Here is a 15,480-nt window from a genome sequence, read left to right on the forward strand (position 1 = left end):
TGATAAGGACCTGTATGTTCTGATCAGTGGAGCAGGGAGAGATAACGGGAGGAGGGCTGCTCTTTGATCTCGTGTCCTGGAAAACCCCAAAACTCCGTGTCAGGAAAGGAAGCCATCCTTACTGCAAACAGAGGAAACTAACTTAACCACCATTTCCTAAACTTAAAATTTCCAAGCGAGCCACAGGTATAGAATAGATGGAAGAGGTCTTGGGGTAAAGGCTTCTGTCACAAATTGTTGCAGAGGGTTTAAATTTTTTTCTTCATCTGTCTTGCATCTCTGTGCCTAATATTTGGTGCATGTAAGAGGAATAAACTTATTCAAATAGAGCCATAGTTTCTTTGTTCTGATGAAGTAGAATATTAAAAATGTTGGCTATTAGGGAGTGATGGTTTGGCATCCCTCTGACCAGCCTATATTTATGGTTTATTTGAGTTGCTTCTAGTTATCTACTCTAGGACCTGGTCTTTCCTACATGGTCCAGAGGAGAGCAACAAGTCACTTCCCAAAGTGCAGCATTCAGGAACTCCCTTGGTGACTTCACCATTCATCCTATAGCCAGTGAACATCTTCCTGCCTATGGCTACATAAAATAGTTGGTTCTTTTCATCTTGCAATTCCTCTTTTAGCACCAATTCTGCAGTAATGAGCCCTTCTTCAAGGGTTTAAATCAAATCAAATAATCTTAATTTTAAATATTTAAGTATGTCTTAAGTCCTGCCTTATGTTAACAGATCATATACCATAGATTATCTCTGCTTGTATAGAAAGGAGATGACAAAAGCTATTTGGAATAAATTGCTGATGGAATGTCTTCTGGGAGCTAAGTGCCGTCCATTACACTTTTCCTTAAAGAAAATTTTTCTCTTTATAATACAGAAATTGTTTCCTGAAATATTATAACTAGAAATCATTAATTGGTAGCTGATAATTGCTTAAGAATCATCTACCATTTCTTTCCTGTACTCCTGTTAAAGAGGCAAATAACAGTTGTACTTTTAATTACATGAAAACATGAAATCCATATGGATTTTTTTTTTAGGTCTTCACTAGTCAAATAGTATTTTGACAGACATAAGCCCTGTTTTTGCTATATTTTGAAGCCAGACAAATTTTTGACATGATGAAATAATAAAGAAAAGTGAGCTGTCATCCTTCCTCAATGACTTCTGTAGATTTTTATTGATATGGGGATTCACTGCTCTCTTAAGACCTCTGGCTGAAAACAATATAAATGTAAATTTCTAATACTTCGACCTTCTAAAATGGACCTTTTGCTCAAACTGCAAAGAAAGGAAGTGTGAGGATGTCCACTGAATCAAGGACTTCCTGTAGCAAACACTGTAGTATTGAATTATGTGAGAAATGCTTTTATGGTGCCATTCATGACCCAGAGACTGCTGTGGAGAAGTGTGGCACAGGAGGACACAGCCCTGGTGGGAAGCCTGCTCCAGCTGCTAGTGAGATTCAGGCACGCTCAGCAGGCTGCTGAACTTGGACCACATTCAAGCCATCCAACTTCCATATGTGCCACTAAGAAGTAGGGTTTTTTGGTTTGGTTTTTTTTTTGTTTTTTTTTTTTTTTTTGAAGCATCCTGCTCTCAGCTGGGGAGAGAAACTGTTTGGTGAAGGAAAATATTTCTTTGCTTTACCTCTGTGTTTTGGGGTTCATCTCTTGTTGAAATTATTAAGCTAGATGCTGCTTCTACAAGTCAGCCTAGTACCAAAGAGAAAGGGGAGTAATAATGTTTCTCTGCTTGGCTGCTGTCCTCAGGGTTCTGAAAGGCAGTGTGGAACAGCCTGGTCTCCTCAATACTGCAGCTGTTTGAGAATTGCATAGAGCAGAGGTCTTGGCAAACCTGGGAAGGCAGCACTGCATTGGCTCATTCAGAGCTGTTTACAGCCAGTAAGGTTGGGAACCTGGGCTTACGTTTCAGGGTGGGGGGGGAAATCTGTTCTGATATGAATGCTAAAAGATCTGTCTCTCTTACTCCAGAGATAATGATGATTTTCTGCTAAATTGGATAGCAAAATAAATTACTGGCTTCAGTGCTTTTTAATTCTTTTTAAAAAGTGCTTATGTTCTTTGGAAGGCAGTATAGGGGAAGGGCTGATTAGTCTCCCATATCATGTTCATAAAGATAAGGTTTACAATCATTTGAAAAATGTTTATAAAAATTCCTCTCCAGCATTGCAATAATAAGCAAAGCATTGCAACTGAGGTCATTAAAGGTTTCAGATGCTTATCTGTCTTCAGGCCAGAGGCATTACATGCTTGTGGATGTGGGTCCAAGTCTCCATTGGGTGCTTTTTGCTTTTTCATTATATAGTTTTGTAAGAACTGTTCATTAACTTGGTTTCAGGTATTTCATGCATCTTTTAAGATTATAAAGTAAAGATGAAAACTGAAATGTTTTTTCTTTCAGTGGGTTCTTTTTGGGGTTTAGTTATTTATGTTATTTATTATGTGTAAGTTCAGAACATTGATAACTTGCATCTGGAAACCAGTGGCTTCTTAGTATTCTTGCACTGCCATCTTTTCCTTATCAAACTGATATTCTGTGCAAGAAATAAGCATAGAGTTGGCTTTAATTTAGGCAAATGCCTAAGCCCCCACTGATTTCAGTAGTAATGAATTTTACTTCTGTATCTCTTCACTTCTGTGGTGAACTTTAAAAGCTGATAGCTTTGTCTCTGTATGTTCCTTTTTTGTGTGGGAGGGTATTTAATGATTTTGATATTTTGTCTTCAGTAGGGGAGGAGGGTGGATAGAAGTTGCTCTTAGCTTCAGCTTTCATCCTTTTGAGAATATGATTACTATGCACAGTGGAAATTAGACATGTTAAAAGTTGTAGGGGGTTTGCAACTTCAAATGCTTTTAGGATAGGGCAAGTAATTCAAGAGGAGAATTTAATCAGATAAACTTTCAGAAAGCTAAACTATCTGTTTATGTGACTTAGTCATCCCTTCCTATGTAGCATGATTGTTCATTTTATTCCAACTTACAAAACAACATGTACCTTTTTGATAGGAGTCATTAAGTTAATATGGATATCAGGATTTATGGCTGCTAAACTCTGATGGGTAACTTCTGAAGCAAGTATTGATCAAATCCTCTTGTGCTGATATATACATCACAGCAGGACAACATATATATATATGTTATGGCCAGGCCACTCAGTGTATGCAAAGCAGTGCTGACCTGGGTGGTATTAGTGTTTAGCACAGCTTCCAATTTCATCTTGCATCTGTGACAGAAGGATCAAGGTTATTTATGTGTAGAAATTACACTTTTCATTTTAACTGCCTTCTATACCATGCTGGGCACTAACAGTATGATAGTAAATTGCCAAACTACAACATGCCACTTATTTTAAATTGTCTGCTTTGTTTACAAATGCTGCCTTTCTATGTATCTTCTAAAGTATCATGTGTAGTTCTTGGGTTCATATACTCAGTTGCTTTTTTATTCGGGAAGTAGGATTTCTGATTCAGTGGTATCTATGGTCCCATAGGAGAGCAAGCTATATCCAGCAGGCCATTCCTCCTGAGGCAGCTAAATGCCTGCTTCAGTGAAATAAATTTTCTAGTACTGAGTTGCAAAGTACTGCTGTTAACTGCATGTGTTAGCTCTTCTGGAGGAATTTTTCTCCACAGTTCCAAGAGGAGCTGTAGCTTTGTTGTGATCAGATTAATGAACAATCACCTGTGATACAACCAAGCAGTCATTTCCAGCTCCTGCTGAGCTTGATACCATCTTGCCACAGAAATACTTTTTCTGTTCTTGGAGCACTGACTGTACCTGTAATGAACACAAGACCACATGAAGGCACTCAAATGAACCAGTACTTCTAAACAGAGCAGAGTAGAATAGCATAGCACAGACATATGCATAAGCATCAACAACTTAAAAGAGGGTGTAAACTTGAGTTCCAGCTAGCACCATTGTTCTAAATCCAGTTGTCTGCTCAAAAAGTAGTGATGTGTAAAAAATAAGTATGGCATATTATCTTCTTCTGCCCTTCAGGATCTGTGCTGAGAAACTGGTAATGTACAGCACTCCTCTGTGGAGGAATCATGGTATAGAGCAGTCATTGTGCTGTCCACCTGTTTTGTTTTCTTTCTTTGAGTTATGGATAGTTGGATTTTCAAAAACTGTAAGAGGGAAGAAATTCTGCAAAATTACTTTTTCCCAATGTTTTTTTGCACTGTATAATGTAGCGAGTGTGACAGGGGTGACGATACAGAGAATGAAGAATTATGTACTATCACGTCCCAGAAAGAAATGACTGCTGAAAAACAAACTCCAAAGCTATCTGGACATTAGACTATTGAAATTAGGTTCTGTAGCATAATTTATTGGAAAACACTTTTCTTTTGGAGGATGTCCCCAGGTGCATGAGAAAGGTGGTGCTCTGTGGTACTTTGCTGATCTGAACTATTAGGATTAGGACCTGCTTTAAGATGCAGGCACTGCTAACAGTACTTGCCTTTTAGAGATGTTGCCAGTGACTTAAAACCAATACAAATCCCAAATAAGAGCTGTTAAGGACTGGCAAAGAATATAAACCCCATTCAATCTGAATACTCAAAGAACAGTCTGTTAATAGGTGTGCCTGGACTGGGAGTGTCTGTGCTGTCTTTAAAATTAACATTTCCATTCCACTTCATGACTGTAGATGTCTTTCAAGTGGATGTAAAAATCTGGCAAAGCAGAGTGTTTGAATTGTACTTGGGTTCTGTAATTGACCAGGCCTTAAGGCACAAGAAAAAATAATAGTAAGGCATTGTTGTAATGAATTAATTTTGTGTTTGCTCAACCACTCAACATTTAAACATATGGAACTATTTTATGTGTAGGAAGAATCGCATGAAAGATTGTTGTGTCAGCCTGATTATTTGAGCCTGCCAGAGCAAAAATGAGAGATCTGATTTGGTTTTGTCTGTGGAGGAACTGATGTTTAATCTGCTTTCTAACAAATACAGATTAATACAGCTTCTGTTAATGAACGTTTTGTTTTCTCTTTCTTTTAGTGTGGGAAGGTACAAAGTTATAAGCTTGCCTCTTTCACACACTTTCTTTTAGTGTATGAAGGTACAAAATTATTAGTTTGCTTCCCACCAAATCCTGTTGAATTCCTCATTCTCTAATTAGTGTCAAAGACATTGGGTAAGTAATACCTGATACAGAGCTAGTAGCTTATATTTAACTTTCCAATCCATCTGCTACAACTGACTTTGGATGTTAGAAAGTTACTGTGGTAATACCTCAATTTCTTCCTCTGTAAAATGGAGGTGATATCTTTATTACAGAAACTACTATAAGCTTTAATAGTGGAGCTTTAATTTAAATTTTTTAAATCTTTTGTTTTAAATTTCAGTTTTACTTTATTAAACAGAGGAGGCAGGGGAAATCCCGAATAGTAATAGGTATTTCCTTTTTCTAATAGTAGGTGGTTTTGCTAAGCTACTTGAGTTTCAGGTATTTGGAATATTTTTTCCTTTATTTAATTCATGGCAGGATGTACGGTTACTATAGAACTAAATTATATCCAGCATGTCCAGATTTGTTTTCTGTGTATCCTATGTTTTACTCAGTAAGTAAATTAGTTGTAAATCTGCTTTATAGGCAGTACAAACTCTTGGAAAAGTATCTTCTTGAGACTTCAGCTTTGCAGCTTCAGAAACTATCTGCATCACTAATAGTGATGATTTTTTAAGGATCAACTTAGAACTGATTTTGAGCATCCTACATTTGTTTCCACAATATGACACAGAGGTTAATACAAGAGTAGCTTACATAGATGAATCTTCAAAAATAAAAATAGAATGTTCTGCAAAACAAAAACTGTCTGAAATTTAAAAAAAAAAAAAAAGAAAAAAGAAAAAACCCAACCCTGTTAATGACTGAGCCTTATTAGAAACATTTGTATCGTTTAGTTTCCAGCCAGCACTTACATGTGAGCAGCATTATGTAAACTCCATTTGTGCTTTTGCCAAAGCAAAGAAGATCAGTAGGTCAAGCTTGAAAGTTTGACCTACTTTTTGGATAGGTAGCTCACAACAGCTGAACTTTTTCTCACTTGTTTTGGTGCTAGTCTTGAACCAAAGTAGAGAGAATTAACTTTTTTTGTCTGCTGCAGTACTAGGATTTTCATCTTATGCAGTAGTTCTCTGCTAGTTCTTGAACCCATGTGTTTTAGAAGAAAGTAACTAGAGTGACTTAGGGGTGAGGAGGAGTATTGACCTTTGAAGAGGTTAAATGCTGCTATGTTAAATACAAAGCAACATTTGTAGTATGGTGGAACAAATACAATATGTGGGCTGGTTTTATTTACTGTACAAATTAATTTGTGAAAATTTAAGCTATTACAAATTTATAGTTTATACAATTTAAAATTTTAAAATAAATTTCTTATTACATAATTTTAAGTCATTATTGTAATTCATAGTGCCTACAGCTTTAGTAATGGACAGATTTTTGTTTTTTAATTGAGGGCTATACGCAGGGAAAAAGTTTTATGGTAATTATGTGGCAGTCCCCTTATATGTCCTCCAGCTGCTTTGCTCAATCTCACTTTTCTTCCCCAAGCCTCTGACTGATGGAGATATACACAGATCTGCAAAACTGGAGATATGGCCAAGAAGAGGATCTGTGCAGGGTATGTGTCTATTTTAAGAAGAAAGGAAACTAACTGGAGCATTTGACTGCTATAGCACTTAAATTCCCATGGAATTAGGCCAATATGTATGGAGTTAACAGTTATAGATTATTCTTTCTCAGGTTGAAGCTCTTGGTTTCTCCCATTTGATGTATTATCATGTAAATGTTTTTTACATTCTGTAAATAGATTTGATTACAGGAGTTTGGTCTCTCTTGGGTGCCTTGGGGAACTTAGTGTGATTGTGATGGTTTGTCTGCAGGATGAGCTAATCAAGGATGAAACACTAGCTGCTAAGAGTTAGAGGTTGAAAATTCCACAAAGTATGTGGAGTCCAGTTCCTCTTTTTGAGCAAAATATACTCGGTCTGTTATGTCTGGGTCCTTGGGATGAACTAAAATGCTCCCTTGTGAAGGTATCAAAAGCCTCCCAGGGATTTACTGCAGTATCCAAAGCCAGAATTTCCTATCCATGATATCTGGTATGATAAGCAACAGCTGGCTGCTACCCAAGATGCTACCCAAGAGCCTCATGGTAGCTACAATTCTGTACCATAAATTACAAAGCACTTAGGGATTATTAAGGATGACAGTCTCTCAAGGTGTCAGGATTAATTACCCACTTAAATGTTTAAATATTTGTCCAATTGAAAACAGTTCACATGAGGCCTTGAACTTGACCATGAGTATTTCTTTGTGCAGTTGCATTGGTAGGGCTGAGCTGTCTCTGAGCTTGGTACATCCAAGAATTTAGTAATCAAATGACAGTGTTCACAGGCAGTATAGTCAAGTAGTTTACTTTTGTAGTGTGTACCACTGAGACAACTTTCTGAGTTTATAGTGTTGCAGATCTGATTCCTGGGATTCCTGTTCTCTTTCCAATCGTTGCCCGGGTTGTTCTTCCTTTGTTTCCACTTTTCTTGTTGTGGCTGCTTCCAGCTATAGGTAGCAGTGTAATTTTGCTGTATTCTAAGGAGTAGGATCAGAACAAGAGAGAATTGAACAACTTACTGTTCAGTGTGCCTCAGAACTGCTTTGCTGTGAATACTTCAAAAGAGTAGAGATCTGAAATGAGATGGATCCTGACTTCCTTTATAGGCAGGGCAAACATACAAGTAAGCGGGAATGGTTTTATTTGTAATTCATCAGTATTTTTAATTGTAATATCTTTAAACCAAAGTGAAGTGAACTGATAAGAGGTTGTCATGTACTCAAGTTTCTTGAAGGTTGACTTGTGTGTAGACGGTGACTTATTTAACTTGAAAATTTGCTCTAATGTTCAGTACAAAATAGAGATATATATATTGCAGTGTTGAGAGATATTTTTCTTACTGATAGACAGTGATCAATGGTAATTCCTACAGTCAGTTGAAGTGTTAGCTCCAGAGCTGTCACAGTAGAAGATTCTGATCTCTTTTCTTGTAGAGAAAATGCACTGCATCTGTGCCTGTTGATGGGAGGAGTGTTTGTAGGCACTGCATGTGGGTGGGGGAAGAGAAGTCACAAGGGTGAAGAAAGAACTTTTTTCCTTACGCTGAGTTCCGTTCTGAGACTAATCATGCACCTAAATTCATGTGTTAATGATGGAATTCTCCAGTGTAAAAACTCGTGTGGGAAGAAGCATGTTTCACTTTGTTTTTTAAACCCACAATTAATTCATTTTCAAAACTATGCAACAAGATTGTACAGGAAACCCAAAAAGTTTGAATGGCAAAGAATTTCTAATGTGGTCTCATAAATTCTTGCAGTGGAATAGTACTGGGTCACTCAGCAATTACAAGAAGCATCCTGAAGCTTAATACATGAAAAATGGTGAAATGAAAAGAGTAAAGGCTACAAGTCCTCATTGTTTTACAAACAGAAGTCTGTTGACTTGTGTCCAATGTAATCTAAAGTAAAGGCTCTCTGTAAGTACATATTCAGTAGGATGAAGTTCATGATAAAGACAGAGCATTTCTTGCCTGTTTATTTTAAATCTAAACTTGGAGAGAATTCTATTTCAGAATGTCAGTATAACAACTGTATAAACCTGTTATAATAGATGGGCTCTTTGGAGCACTATATTAACATCTGATTACTTTTTAAAACTCATCCCACTTGTTCAGAAAGGACTGAGCCCTGCTGGTAAGATAAAGTCATACTTTATTTCAGTTAAGTGCAAATTCAGGCGTGGTCTGTCTCACTTATTCAAGCAAAAAAATAGTCTCCAGACTCTTACAGTTTCTTTTTGTAGATGCCTATGTGTGATAAGGGAGAAAGTGTTGTCACCACACAGACAGCACCTATAAATTGCCTAAATATTTCAAACTTAAATTATGCAGGCTTCTAAACCAAGGAACCACTCTCGCAACAGGGATAAGAAAATAGTAACTCCTGAATATGCCCCCTGCCTTCCAGTTCTTCTTTGGTTTTAATGTCTGTGTTGTGATGGGAACAGCAAGTAAATGCTTAAATTTGAGAAGTATTACAGCAGAACAAGGATGGGCTTTTGGATTTGTTTTTGATTTCCCCAGTTTGCTGGAAAAGTTAAAGCTGCCTTTTATACTTGGGGGACTTTAATCATCCAGGAAACTGTGTGCCTGCTGTCCTTGAGGAAAGCTTGTGTGTAGTTAAGCTATGTGTCAGTCTGTCTTTCAGCATGTGAAGCATTACTTGTAGAGAATAAATTCTTTGGCCCTGTACCTAATTCCTATTCAAAATGCAGTTTAACCTGTAGTGCCAGTTGTTACATGCTTGTCATACACAGATTTGGCAACAGTTAAAAAGTGCCTTTAGGAATAAAAGCTAAGGTTACTCTTTATTCTACTTGAAATATTACTCTAGTTGCAATGAAATACATCTTAGGACATTTAGGTGCCATTCTTCTTAAGCTGCCCTACAGAATAAAGTAAGTCTAGTAGACTGAGATGGTATCTTTTATATCCCCAGTTAGTCGAGTGGGGTAAACTTGTGTGTCCAAGGAAGGGCAAGATCAGTAATGGGTTTAATCTTCCTAGTTATTCTAGTTGTTTTAATGAAAGGTATTACTTCTGTCTACAAACTTCCCTTTTCATGTCCTCATCTCCTTAAATACAATCCTGCCATCCGTTACGTGATTTAAAGAAATTGCCACCAAATTGTTAGCACATTTTATATGCTTTTTTGATATTTTCTTCTTTGTTTAGCAAAGTCTCTTTTACTTTCTGGCAATTTGGGCCTAAATTTTGCTCTCAGCAGTGCATTAGGGGAAAGGCTCAGCTGTAAGAAGGCACTGAAGCAAATAAGGTGTACTTAGGCTGAGTGTTTGCTAAGTAGAGACCTAAAATTTGCAGTTATATTTCTAACCATATAAATGCCAAAAGGCATTTCAACACTTCTCTTTTCACCTTATATCACTGGGTCATTAATAGGGTCATGGAAGAGCCAGATCAGTGGGTGTCCCTGGAGGCAAGATCAGTGCAAAGCACAACAATTACAGCTGGCAGAGGAAAAGGATCCTTATTCCTCCTGACTATCATTTCATTAAATGCACGAGCAATCTTAAAAGCAGGCCCCTAACCTGTATTTTCTTCCTACCTTTGAATGCCCTTGTCACTAGTCTGGAGAAATTGTTTTAGATTAATACTGGGAAGGTTGGCAGATACTTTGTCTTCATGAATAAAGAGAGAGAGAGAACAAGAGGATACTTCATTTGCTGTGATTTGGGGGGGTTGGTATCTGTCCTGATGTGCTTGGACATCTGTTAAGTTTGATACTCAACTGACTTGTTGAAATGGTGCTTTTAGATATGCAGGAGTTAAACACTGAGAGCTCTGAAGTCCAGTTATTGTCAGCCTGTGAACTGACCAACTTGGAAGACACCTCTGTGGAAGGTGATCCACTAAACTGTGAAGATCCAGAACTTCTGTGTTCTTGTTGGTTGTGATTATAACAGGTGGCAAACTCTGGTGCTGCAGTTACTGACCCAGCCTGGTCACCTCGTGTTGCAGGCTCCTGAAGAGCATGTAAACCATATGATTATGAAGGGCTTAGCAGACCATTTCTGGGAAGGTTAGGTTGGGCTGGATGGTGTGTTGGATGCAGAGAAGCTTTGTCTGAAACCAAATAGAACTCTGTTAAAAAGAACACAAGCTCCTGAGATGTTAAATGGCAGAACAGCTGTAGGTGCCATAGCTTCTGACTTCCAGCTAGAGGTATGGCATAAAACTGGTGTAGCTGACTAGAAAATCACTTTCAATATTGACACTGCCTTTGATCTTTTTTTTAGGCAGTGAATTTTGTCAACTTTGAGTAGCTCTGTTTAGGTTGGGGGTAAAATGGAAATAACTATGGATTTTTTGTTTTTTGAGCTGAAGTAAAAAGATTAAGGCATTTTGGTTGTTGTTTTGTTTTCTTTCTGTTTTGTTTTGGCTTTTTTTTCTGGGGGGGCGGTGTTTGTGTGGTGGTGTTTCGGGTTTTTTCTCTCAAGTTCTGTCTTTTTTTCCAAGCTCTTGCCACTTCAGAAACTATAAAAATTCTGGTTACTGACAACATGAAAAAGCTGATAGTGTCAGAAAATAAACAACCAGAAGGATGCAACTTTCTAGAGATCCTGCTTACCAACATTTAATTAATGCTGTCTTCTGAAGTAGGAAAGAATACCTTTACCGTGGGCAGATTTCTTGGCTCTGTTACATGAGAACACACAGAGCTTTTGGTATGTCCTCAGCAGAGTTGTTCTGTTTTGTTGCTTGAGGACAGCTCTTTTGGTGTGTAGTGGTCCATCTCTTTAAACAACAAAAGAAAAGGCAAACCAAAACCCAAACATTAAAAAAATATGTATACCACAATACCCTAGCAGTATGGCATTGAAACTTGTATGCTGGAATTCAGAATGAGCTTGCTTTTTATTGGTCCAAATATCTGCAGTATAAACATTGATTACAACTTGTGTATCATAATGACTGTCATCTGTAGCAATAAATTTCTAATTATGTGTAAATCGTTACAATCTTTCCCAGTAAATGACCCTTTTTTTTTTTTTCCTCTTTGGGGTGGGAGAAGGGAGGGAGAAGACTGTGGTGTGCAGAGCCTTTACATGTCTAGAGCAAGGAGGATGGTGCATTTCAAAGGTAGTTTGAAAGAGAGGGGTTATTCTGATTTCAGAGAAGGGGATAAATGGTATAGAAGATAAATAGTTGCCTATATAACAACGTGCTCTATCTTGTAAGATTGACTTGAATTGCTCTTAAAAGATGCATACTAGACAGAGCAAGGACTTTGCAAGTAGATATAGTTCTTTATTAAAACTGATCTTTTAGCTCTCTGTAAGTACTTCGTAGGGTTTTGTTTCATACCAGTAAATACCCACTGGGCATATGAAATAATCTTGCATTTGGTCTTCTTCAAAGTGAGAAGCTCCAAAGCTTTTCTTCCAGTACCTATTAGATGACTTGAGATACAAATAAGAGTGAATGCCAAAAACATAAGATCTGGCATGCAAAGGACAGGAAAGATAACTTGCAATCCCTTTGTTTTGAAGTCCTCTATGTTCTGTGCTTTTGTAGTTAATCCTCTATCATTCTTTTAAGCCTTTTTTTAGATCATCCTTTAACATTGATAGATCTTACTTTAAGTCTGAATTTGGTTGCCTCTTAATCTACTAACTGAACAGCATACTGGAATATCTGCAGTAAAAGAATCAATCTGCCCTGCCACATCCTGAATCCTACACTTGCATGGTAACCTCAAACTTATTTTAGTGGCATAAGTGCTAAAGAGCATCTATTCAAACTACCCCTCCCCCTCACACAAGAAGTAATTATTTATGTAAGAACAGTAACAGATACAGTATTCTCAAACTTGATTGGGAAATGGCAGTGGATCCCATCTTATATTTTGATCTTTATAGTTATTTAGGTGTAGTCCAGTTATTGTATTGTCCTACAACAATGACCTAAGCCAAAGAAATGGAGGAAAGGCTGTTCACCTTGCTTGTACTTATAGCTGCAGTTAATTATGTGTATATGCTGTTTTTACAAAATGCTCTGATACTAGATAATTTGAGGCTGTAAACATTTTTAATTGCTTTAATGGGTCAATGGCTTAAAATTTAGATGAGGATATGATTCTGAGCAGTTGTAGATAGAAAAACAACTATTCCATGAGCTATACCTGTGGGTGTCACTCAGTGGGGCCTTATGTAGAGACCCTACAATTCTATTTAATTATTACAACTTGGACCATGCCTTTTAGAATCAAAAGGCCTTTTCTAACATTATTAATCCTTTTTTTCCTCCCTGGTTTTGAAGTGCTTTCCAAAGCAGCAGGGTACTGTGTCTTTTTCATCTTCACACCAGAGGTGGTCAATATCCTGCAAAAGCATAGCTTTTTCCCTAACCTTCTGCATTGCTTACTCTAACCATGACTAATATTCCCATAAGAGAGGGTACAGGGCCTGATTTCTAATAGAGTTTTACACTCAAGTAGGTAGAAATAACTGTGTGCACCCTGGAGTACCTCCCAGGCTATGGTAGGGAAGGTTCAGCAGTATTCAGTAAAGGCAGAAGAGAGAGAACTCTGTTTCCAAGGAACTAATAGAAATTTTCCCCAGAACAAAATACATATAAACCTAATCAAGTCATTCTTTCTTCACCATTTGTATAGTAACATCACAAAGTGCCCATTGCATGAAAATAAATTCCATATGTAAGACTGGGAAACATCCCATTTAAACAAATTCCTTGGATGACTGAAAAATTTTCTTCTTGGAAATACCTCCTCCTTGTTTGCTGTTACAGGCAGTTGCATTGGAACTATTCTTACTGTGCTCTGTTGTTTGTTCCTCTCAGGAATTCCTCGGCCATGCTTCACTCACTTTGAAACCAGTCTTCTGTCAGAGGGGCTTGGTTGCAGGCAAGGAGCAGCAGACATATTAAAGGCAAGGTGGCCCAAGTCAACTTGATGGTTATCCTCAAGATTGGTACAGAAAATTAGTCTGCCATGAACAAATCACTGCATTCTCTTTAGACCTTTAAAGTTTCCTCTTGGATTGTGTAGCAAGCTACAGTTGTTCACTAGGTAGCTTCAGCCCTTTTAGTTGGACCTAGACTTTTTTTCAGTTCAAAAAAACTGAAATTAATTAATTGGCTAAAGCATAGAAACTTTCAGGAACAGGTTCATTTTCTCCTCTCCTTGTTGGTTACAGGGAATGGCTTAACTGCACTGTCCTTATTTTACATATGTTACTCTCTGGCATGTGACTGTTACCTAACCAGCAGCAATGAATGTTTTAATGTGCCCAAATAACATCACTCCATGTACTCTGCTCATTACTAAAACATAAATCTTATCAGTGTCCTTGCCACATTGGTGATGCTGTAGGATTTGCATCACCAACATCTCATTAGGCTCCCTGTAAACTGTGCTTTTTGTTTAGCAAAGTTGGTTTAATGTGTCCCCAGTACACTAAGGAACAGTATCTTGTTTGAGGTGAATTGTCTGGCTGTCACAACTGGGGTCTCAGTCAGAGCCATGCCCTCTCCTTAGGAAGCAAAGCAGGGAGGGAGGGCAGGTGGACTGACTGGAAACAGTTGAATGTTTTAACCTCCTCACTTAGGCATACTGGCCTGTAATATTTATTTAATGTTAGTAATAAGCATTTTGCTAAGGATGTGGTTGATATATGGAATATAAAAGTGAAGAAGCTGTTTTTAAGGACGACAAAGGTTTGCAGACACATTTAAAGCCAAACATCTTCTGTTAAAATGAGGGGGAAGAGTAAGGACATTTTCAAGTGAGGACAATAGGAGAGGACAGAGGAGGAACAAGTACCCCAAGCTGTATGAGCAAGAGCTGTTCTGAGGATGTGTGCTTTGTATGTTCATGTGAAAGCCTAGCTGCTGAGCTCTGTGACCTTCTAATATTTGAGCCCCACCTTGTTCACTGCATCATGCTTTTACTCTATTAGTTGCTTCTTATGCTATGGTAAGTTCTTCACAGCAGTGGCACCTCTCCTGTGTCCCTCTGGCACACTGGGTCCCCTGTGTTCTGTGTTCAGTCAAATAATAGATGAACAGTGAACACCTGAATAGCTGTTATTATGCTACTGCTTTGCAGCCACGGTATATTGTGCCACTTTTAATAATTCAGAGCTGATGGAGAGGTGGGGGGAGTGAAAGGGCTGCAGCAATCTTTGTGTCCCTCCCTAGCCTGCAATTCCTCTTAGGTGGCTCTGTAGTTACCACGGAAACGGGAGAGCAATGGCACAGCACCAGCAGGGCTGGGGTAGGACTTGTGGGTCACAAAGGGGAAAAACTAGAGCTTGCCTTTCTTTTGCTTGGTGTTCTGTGCAGCATTCTCTGGATGAGGATGAATCTCATCTTTAGTAATTAGAAATACATATCCTAATCACCTCTTGTACTACCTGTACTGACCTGCATAATGCCAGTCTTGGAAGCTATGGAAGGGGTGACATACAAGAGGAACAGAGAGGCCTCTGCACCTCCAGGTTGTCCTTACAGCTTCTGATGGCTGTGCAGTGTGAGCATTGGGAGGTGGAGGACACCCAGCCACGGCTATTCTGCTGCAAGTTGTAGGGCTGTAGCCATCTTTAAGCTCCTGATCTACTGGAATTAACTGTGCTGTTTGTTTTATACCTATGTTAGGTGCTTAGATTTTCAGCAGTTGTGCTGTAATTGTTCTGAGGGAATGACTAAAACCTCTTTTACCTACAGATCAGAGCAGAACTTGGCAATTGGCTTGAGACAGACTGTTGAGCTATTCTCTAGCTGCAAGCAGGAGACTGTTCAGTTTCAGTATCTCTGTCTCTCCTTTCAGTGATAGACTAGATAAGTTTAAAA

The 15,480-nt window shown here is 38.2% G+C and overlaps 1 protein-coding gene and 2 long non-coding RNA genes across 4 annotated transcripts in view; 2 read left to right on the forward strand and 1 right to left on the reverse strand.

The window, feature by feature from the left end:
* LOC139804023 (uncharacterized) lies at positions 1-13,740 on the forward strand. The gene is made up of 3 exons (XR_011729252.1): positions 1-186; positions 6,593-6,662; positions 13,471-13,740. It is a non-coding gene; the product is annotated as an uncharacterized lncRNA (long non-coding RNA).
* MOSMO (modulator of smoothened) overlaps positions 1-15,480 on the forward strand; it is a 30,253-nt gene that overhangs the window by 1,183 nt on the left and 13,590 nt on the right. The window lies entirely within an intron of this gene.
* LOC139804022 (uncharacterized) overlaps positions 1,630-15,480 on the reverse strand; it is a 27,315-nt gene continuing 13,464 nt past the window's right edge. Inside the window, exons 3-4 of one of the 2 annotated variants that reach the window (XR_011729250.1) lie at positions 11,282-11,406; positions 1,630-3,802 (exon numbers count right to left, since the gene is read on the reverse strand). This is a non-coding gene — a long non-coding RNA (uncharacterized lncRNA). The remainder of the gene's footprint in view (positions 3,803-11,281; positions 11,407-15,480) is intronic. The other variant, XR_011729251.1, reaches the window with a different exon arrangement.

Source organism: Heliangelus exortis, chromosome 17, assembly GCF_036169615.1.
Source record: "Heliangelus exortis chromosome 17, bHelExo1.hap1, whole genome shotgun sequence".
Lineage (NCBI taxonomy): Eukaryota > Metazoa > Chordata > Aves > Apodiformes > Trochilidae > Heliangelus > Heliangelus exortis.